At 39.8% G+C, this 20284-nt stretch overlaps 1 protein-coding gene across 11 annotated transcripts in view; it reads right to left on the bottom strand.

Moving 5' to 3' along the window:
* Positions 1 to 20284, bottom strand: part of LOC141144787 (poly(rC)-binding protein 3-like) — a 1428155-nt gene that overhangs the window by 1015761 nt on the left and 392110 nt on the right. For 2 of the 11 annotated variants that reach the window (XM_073630801.1, XM_073630798.1), the window contains exon 3: positions 18654 to 18737. The exons of the other annotated variants lie outside the window; for them this stretch is intronic. The gene's annotated coding sequence lies outside the window, so the exon portion shown is untranslated. The remainder of the gene's footprint in view (positions 1 to 18653; positions 18738 to 20284) is intronic. 11 annotated transcript variants of the gene reach the window in all.

Below are 20284 nucleotides of genomic sequence, written 5' to 3'. Positions count from 1 at the left end.
GACATTTATCTGGGAATTTAACTGATAGACTACAGCAGGTTTAAATGTTTAACCACAAAAATGATGATCTGGCTGGTTTAGGCCCTTTTCACACTTTTCCTACGACTTGGGACTGCAAGTCCCTATGATTTCTAATGACCACCATTCAAATGAGTATGATTTCAAGTCGTGCTAACTTCAAAGTAGTCCATGCACTACTTTGGTCCGACTTTGATGCGAGTTCAGGTTCATAGACCTCAAGCCTCCCTGATATCACGGCAAAATCGCACCCACGAAATTACGGTAAATCGCGACAAAATCCCGCGGCTTTGAAGTCACGGTAGTGTGAAAGGGGATTTTTTTGTGAGAGAAGTTGTTGTTTTGGAGAAATCTATGAGTGGTAAAGTCTACAATACATATTGAATAATGACAAGATAAATACATTATATTTGTAATTTAACAAGCTCTGTATTTGGAGCACCACAATATTAGAACACTGCAGTTTATCTAAAAGTATGTGTGCCAATATTGGGACACATGTATAACAAAATATTTGCTTTGCCTCAGCATGGTGTCATGGTTAAAAGCATTGTCATGTGTAGCTATGAGTGAAACACAATTTTAATTTTCCTGAAATTCCTTTGAAAATTGTAAGCTTTCTGCAAATTTTTACCATTTTGATAAAATTGGGAAGAGGAAATGAAGTTTTTTTGGGTGAGTTTTAAAAGTACATTGGGCTACGGAAATTATTCTCAAATATCCTAGACTTGTTTTTGTGCCAAAAATTGGCCCCTTCAATTGCCTGAGGATTTTAAATTCTTTTCACACACCAGATACCAAACAAGTATATAGATAATGATACCAAACAAGTATATAGATAATGATAAACAGTATGCAAAACAAAGTGAAGTATAAAGTTAAAAACACAGCATTTTATTGGGACATAAAATAAATAATAAGCCTCTAAATATATGGGGACAATGTGATTTCACCATAAAATATATACATCCAGAATAGTAGTGGCTAGCACTATAACTGGTACAAAACTGCATCCAGAGGCACAAATATCAATCACAATGACACAGATGCAAAGAGAGAGAAGCCCTGACTCATTTCAACTTATGAAGTCTTCCTCAGGGGGCCAGCAGCCATTTGTTAATTGCACAAAACACTGTAACATACAGTGCCTTGAAAAAGTATTCATACCCCTTGAAATGTTTACATGCACTGTGTCTCCTCTGGAAAAGGGGGGTACTACATGGATGGGATAATGGTGCTGGGGGATATCAAGGGTGTATGAGGGAAAACAATGCTGAGGGGGGATATGGGGTGTATAGGAGGGAAGCAATGCTTGGAGTAGCTTGAGTGGCTATAGTGCTAGAGGTATCAGGGATGTAAAGAGGCCACAGTGTAGGGGGTATCAGGGATGTAGTGGGGGTCATAATACAAGGGGTATCTTATGGTATACGGTAACAGTGCTGGGGGGATATCTAGGGGTGTAGAGGGGTCAGAGTGCTGGGGGGATATCTGGGGTGTAGAGGGATCAGAGTGCTGGTTGGATATCTGGGGTGTAGAGGGGTCAGAGTGCTGGGGGGATATCTGGGGTGTAGAGGGGTCAGAGTGCTGGGGGGATATCTGGGGTGTAGAGGGGTCAGAGTGCTGGGGGATATCTGTGGTGTAGAAGGGTCAGAGTGCTGGGGTGATATCTGGGGTGTAGATGGGTCAGAGTGCTGGGGGAATATCTGGGGTGTAGAGGGATCAAAGTGCTGGGGGGATATCTGGGGTGTAGAGGGGTCAGAGTGCTGTGGGGATATCTGGGGTGTAGAGGGGTCAGAGTGCTGTGGGGATATCTGGGGTGTAGAGGGGTCAGAGTGCTGTGGGGATATCTGGGGTGTAGAGGGATCAGAGTGCTGGGGGGATATCTGGGGTGTAGAGAGGTCAGAGTGCTGGGGGGATATCTGGGGTGTAGAGAGGTCAGAGTGCTGGGGGGATATCTGGGGTGTAGAGGGGTCAGAGTGCTGGGGGGGTATCTGGGGTGTAGAGGGGTCAGAGTGTTGGGGGAATATCTAGGGTGTAGAGGGGCCATAGTGCTAGGGAGGCATCAATCTAGCAGATATATTATATGTACAGGACAGCTTTGTTACTTTATGTATGTAGTATTTCTTTGCTGTACAGAATGATTGTTCACGTAGTTAATGCAGAGCTCCACCCAAAAGGGGAAACTCTGCTTGTCTGCCTTCTACCTACTTGATGTCTGTTTACCTGTGCTGTCTCCATTATAGGGGACCCAGAGCATTACTTTGCCCAGGGGCCCATGATGCTATTAAGATGGCCCTGCCTGCCTGTGTGGTGTGTTCCTTGGCCTTTGCAATACTGTTTGTTCACTAAGGTTCTCTAACAAACCTCTCAGAGCTTCACAGAATAGCTGTACTTATACTGAAATTATATTACACACTTAATTAGTGACTTCTGAAGGCAATTGGTTCCACTAGATTTTGGTTAGGGGTTTCAGAGTGGGTGAATACAAATGCATGCCACACCTTTCAGATATTTTTTTTTTTTTTTTAAATCATATACTGTATATGTAAAATCATTTTTCTTCCACTTCACAATTATGTGCCACTTTGTGTTGGTCTATCACATAAAATCCCAATAAAATACATTTACATTTTTGGTTGTAACATAACAAAATGTGGAAAATTTCAAGGGGTATGAATACTTTTTCAAGGCACTGTATATAAATGCCAGTATCATAGTAACCAAATTTATTAGATAACAATATGTTCACAGGAAAAAGTGAACAATGTGAACACAATAAAACATGTACAGAAGCCATATGTATTAGATATGTATGGATGCCTCCAGGGAAGGGCGGCACATGCTCCTTCACTTGTCCAAGGAAGCACAGATTATTTGAAAAAGGGTCCCCAGGAACCAAAGGGATCCTGGAAAGGTTATAAGGGAAAAAAATTGGGATGAACATACATTTGTTATATAATAAATAGATGAAAAATTAAAAAATGGTATATATTTAAAATTTAAATACCCAGATAGGTTACCTTGGGCATATGTATCGTCACACAGGATGAATCTGGTTGGAGCCCCTAAGGTGACCAGCTCACCCCCAAAAAAAGAGGAAGATAAATGGCCCAAAGGTCTGATAAGGATAAGAAAAAGACTATATAAATAATTGAATGGAATTGGGACGGGAAACAAAACAAAACTCAAAATGGACCCATAAACAACCATGAGGTCTAAATCTTACCAGAAATTGGATGTAGGTAAGCCCTCCCAAGAAGAGATGAAAAAGTAAATTAAACAGAAAGTACCATAAAAGGTGCCATCCTGCCCATGTGCAACCTCCTCTGCCACCGTCCATAAGGAGAGAGAGGAGGAGCCAGGGGCAAGGTGAATATAAGGAAAAAGACCAGGGTCATCTGGTGCTAAATATCCAGTAGGGTGTGCCACAATTGGCACCAAGAAAAAGGGATACAGGTGTGGAATGAGGAGGCCAGGCGTGGGGATCTGGAGAAGAAGTCTCCAGAGAATGGTCACATTTGATGTCACTTCCGGTGCACGGGTGCATATGCGTGGACATCACTTCTGGATGCAAGTGAGCCCGAGACTGCCTTGATAGAGAAGGCTGAAGGAGACAGGAGAGGATGGTGCAGACACACAAAAAAGTCTGGAGGGGCAATGAAGGGCCATCATTCTGAGCTTTACGGGAGGGAATAGGAAACCACATAATCCCACAAGGGGAAAAAAATGAGGGACACAATTCCCTGGTAAAGCCCCCCCTGGACTCCAGGGGGGCCATGCATACCAGGTGCTATTGGGCACAAAGGAGGAGGAGGAAAAAAGGGGGGGCGCTGTGCCAGAAGGCATCCAACATATACAATAAACATAGAAATAATCAACAACAATGATAGTCATTATAAAAAAAAATCCAGATGGTCTCTTTTTGTAACAAGAGTTTGTTCCAATCACCTCCTCTGAGATCTCGGACCACAACATTCGGAGCCCAGAAGCCTAACAAGGGGAACATGGTAGTTGATCGAATAAATAGTATGTCTACCTAAAAAAGAATGGATGTCACCAGATGTGGTGGCCTGAATGTGTTCTTTTATTCTGCGCCAGAAATGTCTTTTGGTCTTTCCAATATAGGATGCCCCAAAGGGGCAATTCACAATATACACCACCCCTCGTGTGTGACAGTTAACAGAATTCTTGGGTCAAAGTTTGTGACGCTCGTAACTATTGACACCATGGACATGCACCACAGAGGTGTATGCTAAAGTGAGTATTGGGAACAGACGGGGGCAAAGGTTGGAAGATGCTAGAGACTAGGTGGATAATGGTTTGGGAGGAATAATTTGAGCAATTCTGGGATCAGACAAAAGCAATATTTGTTGAATTGTTTTTTGACACTCTCATGTGGGGAGTTAAAAGTGGTGATAATTCTGGGAGGTTGTCCAGCAGTGATGGTGGATTGAATTCTACTTAAAAAAAGGAAGTGAGTGTAAGATTGTGAAAAGGCACAATTATATTCCTTTTGTATGCAGGCTTTAGAGTATCCTCTATCCAATAGACAAATTCTTAGGTCGTTAGCTGCTTTTTATAATTTGATATTGTCACTGCAATTGCGCCCAGAAGTGAGGTCACCACGCATGCCCCTGCTCACTGGAAGTAACGTCACACCTGCCTATTTTTGCGATCAGAGATCATCGGCAGAGGATATGTCTGGAGACTTCTTCTCCAGATCCCCAGGACCAGCCCCCTCATTCCCCACCTGTATCCCTTTTTCTTGGCACCAATTGTGGCATACTCTACTGGATATTTTGCACCAGGTGACCCTGGCCTTTTTCCTCATATTCACCTTGCTCGTGGCTCCTCCTCTCTCTCCTTGTGGATGGTGGCAGAGGAGGATGCACATGGGCTGGTCGCCGGTCGGCACCTTTTATGGCACTTTCTGTCTAATTTATTTATTCATCTATACTTGGGAGGGCTCACCTACATCCAATTTCTGGTAAGATTTAGCACTCATGATTGTTTATGGGTCCATTTTGAGTTTTGTTTTGTTACCCCTCCCAATCCCATTTAACTATTTATAGAGGTTTTTTCTTATCCTTATCAGATCTTTGGGCCGTTTATCTTCCTCTTTTTTGGGGGTGAGCTGGTCACCTTGGGAGCTCCTACCAGATTCATCCTGTGTGACAATATATATACCAAAGGTAACCTAACTGGGTATTTAAATTTAAATATACAACATTTTTAAATATTTTCATTTATTTATTATTTAACCCATGTATGTTCATCCCAACTTTTTTACCTTATAACATTTTCAGGATCCCTTTGGTTCCTGGGGACCCTTTTTCATAACCTCTGTGCTTTCTTAGACAAGTGAAGGAGCATGTGCCGCCCTTCCCTGGAGACATCCATACATATATAATACACATGGCTTCTGTATATGTTTAATTGTGAATGTAAGTTTAGTATATTGTACACTTTTTCTGGTAAAATATTGTTATCCAATAAATTAATAAATTCATTAATCCATAAATAAATTGCTATGAATACTGACATTTTAATATGTTACAGAGTTTTGTGCAAACAACAGGTGGATGCTGGCCCCCTGAGAAAGACTTCATACGTTGAAATGAGTCGGGCTTCTCTCTCTTTGCATCTGTCACCATCATTGATATTTGTGCCTCTGGTTTCAGTTTTGTACCAGTTACAGTACTAGCCACTACTATTCTATATGTATATTTTTTATGGTGAAATTACACTGTCCTCATCTATTTAGGGGCTCATTTTAATATTGTCCCAATAAAATGCTGTGTTTTTATGCTAAGGCTTGTTAAATGCCCATTCAAAGAGAATAGGATGCCTTACCACAATTCCTGTCAATGTGCAAATAAAAAACTTGTTTTAATGCATGCTTTGGTGTACATGGAAGAGGGGGAGATAGGCCCTAAATGAAATAAACTAAAATATGATAAATATATACACAAATCACCCTCTAAATGAAACTTAAAAAAAAAGAATTGTATAAAGCCAATTTCTCCAAAGTAGTTCAGAAAGCCCATCGTGAAATCAATTACAACAAAATCGGTCCTCCCATCCCTAGTCACATGATAGCATTGATTCTGCATTCAACTTATCAGAAACCTTCCATATGATGATGCCAGGAATGTTTTAAACCAGGTTCACAGTAGTCCAATGCATTAGCAAATGCATGTTAACAAATACTACATCACAAGACAATGTGACATGAGAATGCCCATTGAAGTGAGTTTAGAGTGTTTTACATGTTGTTTTTTTAAACATTACACCAACAAAGTGCACATTTTGAATTGAGCGCTTCTAGTGATGTTAAACACTATTCTCAAAGAACTGTTAATTGCCTATTTAAGTGAAATACTAATGTTAAAAGAATACTGACAACATGTCTGCATTTCAAAGCATTAGTGATAGAAACATGGGGCAAAATAATGTCAGTGGAGAGAGTCACAGCTGAATATATGACTAACCCTTTACTCAGAATTAGGAACAATCCTTTCTTCTTAGATTTATAGCTGTTAGTGGATGTATTTCAAGGGGAAGCATTTGAGCCCAGCTTGCCAATGCCCTAGAGATGCAAGCACCACAAAAAAAGACATTATCACATCAAACATGTCTGATGTTCAGCTATAAAGCATAAACCTTTCATTCACAAACATAACTTTGAAGTCAATAATGTGGAAATATGATATGAAGAAAATATAACTCAGTGCACTCAAGCATTAGGTTTGCTTCACCATACTCATGGCTGTGACAAATGTTACAATCCACTGAGTTATTTTGATAATAATAATAATTTTCTAAATGTCATAAAGATAATACATTTTGGAAATAAAACCGGGCTAAAAAGTTACTATTTCTTCCCTTGAACAATCAAGATTCTAGATCTCTAAGTACTAAGGGTTAAAATAGCTGAAGCTTAAGTTTATTTTCAAGAAATAATGTAGGGTACAGTGGTATAGAAGCAGTAAAAATCTCTAAGTAAAGCACTACATGCTATTAAAAAACATACTTTTCCTAATAAATGTGTGCCTGTTCCAGAATGGACAGGATTAAGCCAGTTGTTTCTGGGCAATATGTACAGGAGAAAAGTGCTGAGGGTATCGCCATGAGAAGTATGTGTGGGAATGGAGCGAGGGCATATGATGGAAGTTTTTGCAGAGGTGGAATGTAGAGGGCATGACAGCTGGTAATAAGTACAGGAGAGGAGTACAGAGAGCAGTGGCGGCCGCTACATTAGGAGCACAAGGGCGCCGCCCCCCTGATCCAGTTGGGTGGTTTGTTTCCCGCCTTCCCCCCTGGTGGAGCACCAGCCGCCACTGACAGAGGGTATGACAGCAGGCAGTATCTGCAGGACAAAAGTGAGAGGTTATGACAGCGCGCATTATGTGGTAGAATAGAAGTGCGGAGGACATGACACTTGGCATCATCTGAAAAAAAGGAGTTCTGATAGTAAGATGGCTGGCATTATGCATAAAGGAAGAGTGTGATGGGTATTGCAGTGGGCATTAGGTGCAGGAGAGAAACATGAGGGTATAACAGTGGATAATATGTGCAGGAGAGGAGTGCCAATGGGGTATGACAGTGGCCAGTGTGTGCATGAGATGAGTGCTGCAGGGTATTATGATGAGTATTAAGTACAGGAGTAATGTGTGAAGGGTAAAGCTGAAGAAGCTTGAAGTCCCCAGTCTGACAGATTCTACAATCAGATTCAGGTGCAGGTCAGGTGCATGTGCAGTCGGTTTCCTACTGGGCATGCACGAGCCGTGCTGTGCCTTGTGAATGGTCCCGTAGTCTTCTGGGACCTGTGATATGTCCCAGAAGACTGTGGGGTAAGGATAGGGGGCCAAAACTAGATACTAGATAAACCACTCCCCTCTCCTCCCCAAAAAGTGCTAAATGTGGCGGGGGGGTGCAAACATACAGAGCTCTGCTTTAACTTTAATACTATATAACAGTGGTCATCAACCCTGTCCTCAGGGCCCACTAACAGGCCAGGTTTAGAAGATAACTGAAATAGATCACAGGTGATATCATTTGCTGCTCAGTGATTACAGTATTCTAGTCTGCATCTCCCCAAGGTAAAACATAAAACCTGGCCTGTTAGTGGGCCCTAAGGACAGGGTTGATGACCACTGCTATATAAGATAGGATAATGGATAATTTAGGTAATTCACATTTAATGACAATGTATACACACAGAGACACATACATGGGGTACCTAGTCTACAACCATAAGAGCGACCACCTCACCACCTGACAACAACGTTCTAGACCCCTTTCAATTGAATATTCACAAAAAAAAACCCTCCACTATTTGGCCCCTGAGACTCTGCTTTTTATTGTTTTTCCTTTTACCTATCTTAATGCACCCTCAGTGTCACCTACAACTTTATCTCTTCCACTCTTTTTCCATAAGCATCCCCTACATATGTACATATGTACATAAACAAATGCATTGGGTGCTCCTATGTATAAAAACAATGATTGCAATACACTTAATTTATCTTAATGCATAGAATGCATTAAGATAAGAAACCTTCTGACTTTACAACCACTTTAAGTGATTCATTATAATAAGACTATTTTCACTTAGCTTAGTAAATGTTGTGAACATTTGCATTGCAAAGAGTACCCATTCACATGCAAGGACATTTATTTTTTATTCACTTTGCTAAGTGGTCAGTTACATGATCTCAGAATTATCAGAATCTTTTTTAACTTTGTTTCAGGTCTCTTTGTAGAAAATAAAGATTTACCAAACTCAGGAAAAGGTTCATTTCAAAATCTGTAATCAAATAATGTCACTATAAATTCTGTATAGAGCGCATTCTATTTGTATACATCCTATTGCTTAGTAGTTTCTGCCTTCAAAAGGTATTTCTACCTGATCAATTGAATAAGCAATGTTCTTAGTTAAAATTACCAAACTGATTGAATGTCACTGGTACAACCTGAGGTAAGGCAGGTTCTGAAATACCTTTATTTAATTACACTCGTCTGCGATGCCAGATGGCTTTGCGTGATAAATTTTAGCTTGGTACATACAAGGAAGCCTGAAAAATACTAAAGATGTATGTTATTTAGACAAAATAATGAAAAATCATACATCACTGAAGCAGAAATGTTAAATTTAAAACATTTAATTAGACGTTGACTCTGCTGTGGAGTTTTGCAGGCCCTGTAAGAAGCCATAATTAGATTTGCAAACTCCTGGAAATTGCTTCTGTGGGTGCTCATAGTGATTATGTAAATTTCTAAAGATTATATTGGAAGTTAGTAAATCCTTTAACATATTTATGAAAGGATCATTTAACTTTAGCAAGCGCTCATGGGGATGCAAAGTCATTAAGACATCTACATCATAAATAGAATAAAACCTATAGCCATTACATTCATAAAGACTTGTATTTCTACTTATTTTAAGAAAAGTCAAAGCAATACTACAAATGTGTATCTAATTCTTACTTTGATATATATCTGCATTGCATATGCATAGATACAATTGTTAAAACATGGTTTAAATGAACAGAATTTAGTATAAATAGCATACGAGTCTGGTGGTCATGGTAATAGTAACTATTTAACGGTGGATAAATATGTTAGAAGAGTACACATGATAAAAACAACTCATGTGATCTATTTTTCCTAAATAATCGACAAGATTAGGCTAATGATAATCTTTATCTGTCTATTTTTTAACTAGTTTAAAAAAATTAGGTCCATCCAAAACCCTTTAATTTGGTTTTAGATGGATGCTGGAGTGTACTTTTTCTACTTTCATTATCTTACTAGTACTACCAAGGTCATTATAAGGTATCCTATAATCACAATTACTAAGCTGAGAGGAAAACCCAGTGAAAATGAACAGTGAGCAATAAAAAAAAAAAAACACCTTGACTATATTGTATTGTTTGTTTTGCATTTCTGTAAAATCATCATTTAAAATAATTGTGTTATAACATGATAAAACAATGTTTTAAAATATGTATGGAATCTTTTATTTCTTTATTGTTGGTTGTAGGGTAGCAATAGAATTGGTACACAAACATTTTCAAAGCCTAATTTTACTTAAAAAAAAAATATTAATAAGATTGGTACTGAACCACTATGAATGGGGGAGCTGGGCAGAAACGGTATGAATAGTCAGACACTCTTAAAGCGGAACTTCACCCAAAAAGGGAAGTTCCGCTCATTTGCCCCCTTTAAGTTTTGGTATATTATTTTTTTGGGGGAGGGAGTGGGTATCTGGTTTTAACAGGTTCTCACTCCCACTTCTGGTCGGATCGCTGTGGCGATCCAAGCGGAAGTTTGCCCCCCCTTCCCTTGCATTCTTATTGGACACTTCACAGGTACCAGAAGGCTGGGCAACCATACCATTCACAAAGTGCAGTGCAGCTCGTGAATGTGCAGTGGGAAGTTGGCTGTGAAGATGCAAGCAGTCACAGCTGGGTTCCCAAAGTAAACATGCTGGCACCGGGACCCAAACACCAGCGAAAAGTCAGCTCAGGTGAGGACCATGCTGCATGCCTGGACAGGTAAATGTTCTCTTAGTAAAAATTATCAGCTACAGTTTTTGTAGAATCACTTTAATGAGTGCCTGTCAAAGCTCCCTCAGCTCTATTAAACCCCCCCCCCGCCCCAGAAGATTATGGATGCAGTACTGGGGAAGCATCGGAGGAGAAAGATTTCTGCTACAGGGGGCTACAGAAGCACAGGGGACACAGCTCACTGAAAGTAATGTCCTCTGTGCATCTTCTACATTTTTTTAACCACCCCAGCTCTGGAAGGTTTTACCCCTGTCACAACCAGGCCATTTTTTGCTGTTCAGCACTGTGCTCCTTTAACTGGCAATTGAATCGTCATGCAACACTGTACCCAAATAAAATGTATATACTTTTTTCACACAAATAGAACTTTCTTTTGGTGGTATTCGATCACCACAGGGTTTTTTATTCTTTGTTATATACAGTAAACGAAAAAAAAAGACCAAAAATTTGGGAAAAAATTTTTATTTTCTACTTTTTGTTATAAAACATCCAATAAAACTGAATTTCTTCATGAATTTAGGCCAAAATGAAATTGTTATAATTTTTTGAGATGGATAAAGCTTTCTTTTGGTGGTTTTTAATCATCGCTACTGGGTTTTTATTTATAAAGACTGAACATTTTGGGAAAAAAAATATTTTCTTATAAAATGTTGCAAATAAATAATTCTTCTTCATAAGTTTAGGCCAAAATGTATTGTGCTACATTACTTTGGTGAAAATTTCCTTTGGTCTATAAACCATGGTACATGTATTTGAAAATTAAATAATCCTGATGTACAGACTGTCTATATCATTTCTTGAGGCCCTAAAGTGCCAAGATAGTACAAATAATCCCCAGATGACCCCTTTTCGGAAAGTAGACAGTCTAATGTATTTAATAACCTCCATAGGGGTTAATTTACTAAAACTGGAGAGTGCAAAATCTGGTGCAGCTTTGCATAGAAACTAATCACCTGCCAGTTTTTTTCTCATAGCCCAATTGAACACCTGAAGTTAGAAGCTGATTTTCACTCTCCAGTTTTAGTAAATGATCCCCATAGTGATTTTTTTTTTTTTAAGTTGTACATTTTTGTCACAGTTTTTTGGAAAACGAAGAAATTAAAAAAACTTGTTTTTTTCACAAAGTTTTAGAGAGGCCCAAAATCCAAGGAGCACCTGCATGCATTCAAGGGGCATAAAATACACATCTAATTTCCTTACTACCTATCACATTTTTGGAGACCCTGGAGCACCAGGACAGTGGAAACACCAATAAAATTACCACATTTTTGAGACTAAACACCCCAAGGTATTTTTTAGGGGGCATGGTGAGTCTTTTGTAGACTTCATTTTTTTGCCAAAAGTTTTTGGAAAATGCAGAAAGTAAATGAAAATAACTCTTTATACAAAGTTGTCAATTTAATAAAATATTCCTCACACACAGAATGGGCATAGTTAGAATTAGATCCCAAAACAAATTCTGCAAATTCTCCCGAGTATGGCAATACTACATGTGAAATCAACCACTTGCATTGAACCAATGTACTGTAATAGTCACCTCTGTATGAGTGATCAGGGAATATATCTTAGTGTAATGTCACGTATAGCAGCCCCAGTTCCTATAAGCCAAGCTAGCCTAGCCCTCTGGTACATGGTTGCCTCCAGGAATGCCATGTTGACTGGCAATGGAAGTACAGGAGGCTGAAGAAATGAAAAGCAGAAGGGTTTCTGTGGTTCCAGGAGTGCAGTTGTCCACAGGGTTAGTGGAATGTGCAGATGGGTCAGTTCAGGCAGCAGGCAGAAACATGGTCACTATATAGGCCAGAATTAGTATGCAGCAGACAAAGGCTACACTGCACTTGTGTGGCGGTGATCAGAAACACCTTAACTGTTGTGGCAGTGATCAGGGACACTGGGGCTGGTGTGGCGGTGATCAGGGACAATATCGCTGGTGTGGCGGTGATCAGGGTTGATTTACTAAACCTGGAGAGTGCAAAATCTGGTGCAGCTGTGCATGATAGCCAATACGCTTCTAACTTCAGCTTGTTCAGTTAAGCTTTCATACAAAAAAAAACCTGGACGCTGATTGGTTCCTACGCAGAGCTGCACCAGATTTTGCACTCTTCAGTTTTAGTAAATCAACCCTATTGGGTTTGGTGTGGCAGTGATCATGGACACTGTTATCGGTGTGGTGGTGATCAGGGACACTGGTACTGGTGTGGTGGTGATTGGGGACACTGAAACTGGTATTGCAGTGATCATGGACACTATAACTGGTGTGGTGGTGATCAGGGACACTGGTACTGGTGTGGTGGTGATCAAAGACAATATGACTGGTATGATAGTAATCAGGGATGATATGTCTGGTGGGATGATGATCAGGGACAATATGACTGGTATGGCAGTGATCACAGATATTGTGAGTAGTGCAGTGGTAATTAGCAACACTGTGAGTGGGAAGCACAGATGTGGGGGCATACAGGTACTTCCACAGACATTGGCACTGCTCCTCTCTGGCTGTTTATGTACAGTGGACTTCATCAGGTCAATCAGAGACATAACTATAAATCACTGGCCCCATAACCCTTTCCAGAAGGCTTACTGATTTTTAGATAACATTTATACAAATACAAGAAAAACAGTGCCAAAAAGTATTTACAGAAAAGACATTAAAGTATAACTAAATGCATTTTATTAACCACTTAAAGACCAGGCCTCTTTTTCAGACTCGGTGTTTACAAGTTAAAAACAATTTTTTTGCTAGAAAATTACTTAGAACCCTCAAACATTATACATTTTTTTCTAACACCCTAGAGAATAAAATATTGCAATACTTTTTGTCACATCGTATTTGCACAGCGGTCTTACAAGCGCACTTTTTTTGGAAAAAATTCACATTTTTTGAATAAAAAAATAAGACAACAGTAAAGTTAGCCCAATTTTTTTAATTGTGAAAGATAATGTTACGCCGAGTAAATTGATACCCAATATGTCACGCCCTCAAAATTGCGCCCGCTTGTGGAATGGCGTTTTGAGTTACAGAGGTGGTCTAGGGCTAGAATTATTGCTCTTGCTTTAACAACTGAGGCGATACCTCACATGTGTGGTTTGACCACCGTTTTCATATGCGGGCGCTACTCATTTATGCGTTCGCTTCTGTGCGCTAGCTCCTCGGGACGGGGCGCTTAAAAAATTTTTTTTTTCTTATTTATTTTACTTGATTTTATTTATTTATTTATTTATTTTAAAATTGGGTCACTTTTATTCCTATTACAAGGAATGTAAACATCCCTTGTATTAGAAAAAAAGCATGACAGGTCCTCTTAAATATGAGATCTGGGGTCAAAAAGACCTCAGATTTCATATTTGGACTTAAATGCAATAAATAAAAAAAAAAAAAAGTCAGAAAAATGTCCCTTTAAGACGTATGGGTGGAAGTTTTGACGTCGTTTCCGCCCTGCTATAGTATGGAGACGGTGGGGGCCATTTTCCCCTCACTCGTCTCCATACCCAGCCACGGACAGGTCCTGATCGCCTCTGCCACTGCCGATGGCTCTGGTAAGCGGCGGAGGGCGCAAGAGAGCAGTGGGGGGGTGGCCCCTCTCCCGCCACCAACGGTGAACCACCGCAGAGACCACCATTATCATAAACAGGACCGCCGGCTCAAAAGATGGATACCTCGGTTGTGGCAGCAGCTGCTGCCCTTACCGAGATATCCATCTTTAAACTGCCGACGTATGTGTACAGGAGCTGGTCGGTAAGTGGAGCATGGAGAGAGATTTTAATTTCTGTCAGGTTTGTTATGCTGCCTATGACTCTGTTAGGGAGATTCGTCCTCTCTATTTGTCCTGGTGACTGATATCATTGAGAGTGAAAGTGAAGGAAAATGTTAAATTGTGGGTTGTCGCCAGAACAGGTATATAGACAATACATCGTCTAATGGGGGTACTAATTCTGGTGACCAGGGATTTCCCCTCACTTCCTGTTTTTGCTATGGGACTGAAGTGAAGGAAAGCCCCCCCAATGGCACACAGATGGAAAAAAAACTGACAGGGGTTATAACCCTCCCTTACTCTATCCAAAATGAATAGTAGCAACAACAGTAAAATGGGAATAGTAAATAGTAAAATGGGAATAAAAATGAAAGTACTTAGATTTTCTTGTCCTTAGTTCATGTAGAGTCTAATTCAAACAAGGACAGTATATGCTGGATTCAGTGTATCAAAGTTATTGGCACTCAGAATGACTCTCAGTATATGTGTTGTGTTTACGTGAAAATGGAGAGCCCCAGAACTGCAATTGCACTGGCTTTTGATGGAACTTTTAGAGGGCATCAGCAAGTTCTTTCCTAACTCTAACAAAAAGCCAAGAGGTTGGAAGTAGGAGTGCTGAAATGTTTGATTATACTTCATTACCCACTTTCTCAACTTAACTTTTTTAAATATATTAATATTTCTGAATGATCATGGCTTACAGTTAGGCAACCAACATATTATTACTCAGAATCAAGTCACAAGTTGATAGAGACTGATCATGACATATCTGTTATGTATGCATTCTATACAGGGATTAATGTGTCCCATTACTTCCTGAACTTCATAATATAAGGATATCTAGCACCTACTTGACTGATCTTTTTTTATACATTTGGATATATTCTTGTTATTAATATACCCACGTCAGGATTCATTACTTATTTATGGAATTTAAGAGCTGTGTGTATGGAAAAGCCATTCCCAGGTCAAGGAGTGCCAGACTCAAGAGTGTGTTGTATTTATGATGGTCATACAAATAGCTTCTGTTTTCCCTGCTTTCCCTAATTGTTGGAATGATGCCATTATTCTCCTGTGAGCAGCTAATTTAAGTTCTTATCAGTTCTCTGGTCTGCCAGATCTCCTAATGCATGTAATGACCCCCAATTAGCCATTTACAATTTAATATTACCAAGTCTGTGTATTCTGGTTAGTGCTGATACAGCAAGTCTTGTTTAGATTACTGCTTAAAATTACAATGTTCGGAGGCTTATAAGAAATCATTTGAAACCTAAAGCCTTGTACACACAGACTGAAAATTGGTCAGTCAGTATGGCAGGAACCAGCCAACTTTTGGCCTGTGTGTACAGCTGTTTGTTCTACACAAGTCAGTCTCACGACTGGCTTCTGTTGAACGGGCATACTGATAAAAAATAATCTGACGAGCATCCCATCAGTGCTGGAAGCCAGCGCTGATCAGTGTGTTCTTGCCTGGGGGGGAGGGGGAGACAGCCCCCCTATCAGAATGCAATAGCACAGCAGGGGAGATCATCACACTAACATCACATGAGTTGGTACAGCAATCTCTCATCTTTTTCTTGTTCAGCCCACTGGGTTGAATGAGACAAAAATTTCTAGTGTGTACCCAACTTGGAATGGAAAGACTCTTCTGAAAAGGATGTGTATTAACTTATTTGTGTTCTAGGATGGAATGGGATTAGAAAAAAATTGTCTTTGAAAAAATTACTAAAAAATAAACTGCCTGGACTTGCAAATTTCAGAACAATAAAGTTTCCCTCATTCCCTACTCAATTTTCGGGTTCATCGGATCTTATTTTTTTCACACTTGGCATTTTTGCTCCTCTAATTACAGATTTATTTGCTGTGATGAACCTTGTGATTTGCTGTAACATTATATATGAAGTCCTGGAGGCTGCTCACCCACAATCGTGGTGTTAAGCAGAACCCTCTGAGGAGGTTACTAGAAAAACTGAAAAGATGGAAGCACCACACTAGTTTATAAAAACTTTATTCTGCAGCAAAATTCAATTCATTTGGGTGGCTTAACACTCCCCCTTCATCATGGCTTATGAAGCAATAACAATAGAATGAGTGCTTCATCCTTGACCATAAGTTGGAAGCCAAGTGGGCATGTGCAGATCATACAAGCTCTTGGACAAATATTAATGAAAACAACCTATTTACATTGGTGGTCCGAGTAAACGGCTGCTCTTACATTAGTGGTCAGTCACAAAAAACTGTAAGGACTGTAACGGGCAAGGACACAATCCATGATAAAGAAGTACAGTTATTTATATGTGCAGATGCTGACTAGGCAGTTTTTTTTTCTTACCTGTAGGAATAGACTGAGTGCCTGTCTCTGAGATTCTGGTGCTGCAACTGTTAACAGCTTTGGGTATTCAGGTAGAACAGCATTACAGATGGTCCCATGGAGACATGCCCACTCCTTCCTCTACCTTCATTGACTACAGTGCCTGTGACACAATCTCTGGAGCAGAAACTCTTGTGACAGAAGAAGACTTTCCCGTTTCACAGATCGTGTTGCAAACAGTGTAATCAGTGAAATAACTTTTCTCAATGGAGGGGGGGGGGTTACTGTCTCTGTCAGACCATTTGTACTGCTGCCCACATTGTTAACTATTGTAGCGCCAGAAGTTAGGAGTCAGAAAGAGGAAAGGCATCCCTGCAGTGAATATTTCTCTGGGATCCAACTGCCAGCACAATATGGTACATACATTAATTACAGGTAAGTGATGTGACTAAAGCTGTAGGAATTTTTTTTCAACTAAATGTAGGTTTTAAGTATTAGGGCTAGTGTTAACATTTCAAACTTAACTTAGAAGATAAAATGACCGTAAACGTTTGCAGATACCCATATGACCCAAGTATACCTTTACAAGTGACAAGCCTCAGGTGATACACAGAGATTCAACAAATGCTCCTACATAAATTGTACCTGTTTATCTGCTGCCCCGCAGAGGGCGGGATCTGACATCACACACTGCACAAACTGAAATAATGAGCTGAGTGTGATCTTAGTGAGACCTGAGTGGAGGAAACTGACAGACACCCCTCTATACAGTCCTATAGGGAAACATGCACAAATGTTGCTGTTTATTACCTTTTGTGTGCTGGGGGGGCAGGGCCATCCCCTGGAATTCTATGGTATCAGCATAACCTGAAGTGACTCATGCAAATAACAGAGGGGAGAGATGCCAGATAGAAAGCACACTCAGTGCTTTGGAGTGAGGCTAGCACACATTAGAGATGACATACTTTGGTATTATTTCATTTCAGTGGCTTACAACTGCTTTAAGTGTTTTGGGGTAGGAAAAGGATAAGGGATAATTGTAGGCTTTAAATTAAATGTAAAGTTATCAGGCATCGGTATAGCTAAATGTTAGGGATAAGCCAGGTTTACAATTGTTCTATTGTTCACTTAAAGTGGTTGTAACCCTAAAAAAAAAAAAAAAAAAAAAAAGCTCCTGTCTGTTTAAGGCAGGAGATATAGAAAAGTGCTTTTGCCGTCTCAATTTCCCTTTCTATGTTGTACAATACCTGGCTGATCCTGCCTGTTTCTGTCTCCCCCTCTGTAAACTGACCACGTTTATTATGGCTGCTGATCTCTGATACTGTGGTCAGTATATGTGACTCCATTATCTCCTCAGCGTCCTTGCATCCCCCTCTCTCCCCCTCCCTGTCAGTTCCATAGTTTGTGTGAGAGCCAATCTCCTACCCTTCCCTCTCCTCTCTTCTCCTCCATGCCTGTGTAATTCTATTCCCTGCTGCTGCTATAGTGCTTGTAAAGTAAAGAAACACGTATTAATTACTTTGATCCTCTGTTTTAATTTCCTGTTCAGTACAGTGTGTGTGTTTTCCTAAAACTATAATGCTAAATACCCTCTTTGCAGAGCCCTGCTGTGCAGACATGTGACCTCCCTCTGCTAGCTTGCATTCATTATAAGGCAATCTCAGCCCCTTCCACTGTACTCACTTATTCAGGAAGGGAAGCAGAAGGGTGTCACATGAAAGGACAACAGGGCTCTGCAAAGAATTTATTTAGCTTTATCATTTTAGGAAAACACACACTGTACTGAACAGGGACCTAAAACAGAAAGAATCAAAGTCATTAATACATGTGGCTTTAAACCACTGTAACAATACTGAGCTATTAGCAGAAATGGCAAAATCTAAATAGACAGATAGATTGGTAGACAGATAAGGATGAAGCGCACCTTTTGCAGTATCCTGGACTGTCTCACATCAGTTTGATAATACTTTGGGGAATGGTTCAGACATTTATCTGGCTTACCTGACCTAGAAGTTAGCAGTGTCCAAGTCTGTGTAAAAGGAAGGCGTGGGGTCTGGAGTGGTGTGACTGCCTGATCCACAGAAACTGGTAAATTAAAATACATTTTTAATTTAATTTTTATACATTATTTGTACACATTTTTAAATGTTTGTGGAATACTTGAATTTACCTTCTAAAAATACCTGAGTGAGACAGTCTCCTGGATGAAGAATATACTGACAAGCATGAACAGAATACTAGAGAGTTCATGAGAATACAGTACATCACAGAATTATATGAATGCCCAGTAAGTTTAACTGATGTGATATACTCTACATCAGTGCTTTCGAATGTAAATCTGTATCCTGTTAATAGAAACCACATAGGACACGGCACAAATTTAAGTTTGCTAGAGTTACTGTTTGATGCTGAGAAAAAGCTGCACCTTTGAAGTCTACTGCTTAGAAACCAAAGTGACGCACGTCTAAGATGTTCCCTTAACACTTTTACACCAAATGCTTTATGTGTTTCTATGCAGGTCGAAAGCACTTTTTTTCTTAATGTACAAACATTCTCAAGAGAAGTTTGATAAACTTTATATACTTGAATCCTACAGATATGACTGAAACATACAAGAAACAATGCTTAAAGTTAACATATTAAGCTCACACACAGGAGGATAAAACTGTCTCCAAATCTACATCTTGACTGTGTTTCAAATGTCCTAGTTTTAAAACTCCCAAATGCAATCCTCAGACTTATGGTTCCTTGGAATAACACGCATAGGTTCCAGATACAAAAATATCCTTTCCACTGTTTAAGCCCATTACACAGAACAGCCTGTATGACAGTTGTACCATATTAGTGTTCTAGATCAGCATTTCTCAACTGGGGTGCCATGGCAAAATGACCATAAATTTCCCCAACTAAGCAGGCATCTGGTAAAAAAATGTATCTGGCCACCAGTTAAGCCTTTTTTGATTACAGCAGTTTTGATCTGCTGTCTCAATCTTGCATTCAGCTGCCACAGGCACTCAGAAAGCTGTGGGGGCTCTCCACCCGCATCCTGCCAACCAATGGCATCATCGGTTGCTAATGGCCGGTCGGGTACCCGCACAGCTTTCTGGGACGTGATGCTGGTGGTTTCTGGGATGTGATGCTTCCCATCCTTCTGTCAGTATAGCTGGGGAGGCACATGCAAGTGTGTGAGAGAGTATGAAAAAAAGACACTGTGAGGAGGCTACTTAGCGGGCTGCATAAGAGCTTCTGTGAGCTTTGAGAGGTACAACATTTGTTTGTTATGGTAGTCATTTTTAGCATAGTTGGTTTAATCTCACTAAATAAAGGCATGGTGATTGATATTAATTCATGTCTGCAATTAGTGAGATTATGTATGTGGTTTTCATTACTTTCTAAATGTTGTATCACACAAATATATATATAGATATATATATATATATACATATACATATGTATATATATATAATTGGATCCTGTCTAAATTGACCCTAGTATGTATGAACGTGAGTTAGGGACCTTAGATTGTAAGCTCCTTGAGGGTGTAGGGACTAATGTGAATGTACAATGTATATGTAAAAGCGCTGCGTAAATTGACAGCACTATATAAGTGCCTGAAATAAATAAATAAATAT

The sequence above is a fragment of the Aquarana catesbeiana genome, linkage group LG05, assembly GCF_042186555.1.
Source record: "Aquarana catesbeiana isolate 2022-GZ linkage group LG05, ASM4218655v1, whole genome shotgun sequence".
NCBI classification, from domain to species: domain Eukaryota; kingdom Metazoa; phylum Chordata; class Amphibia; order Anura; family Ranidae; genus Aquarana; species Aquarana catesbeiana.
Note: the sequence above shows the minus strand (reverse complement) of the source record. Positions and strands in the feature narration are given on the sequence as shown.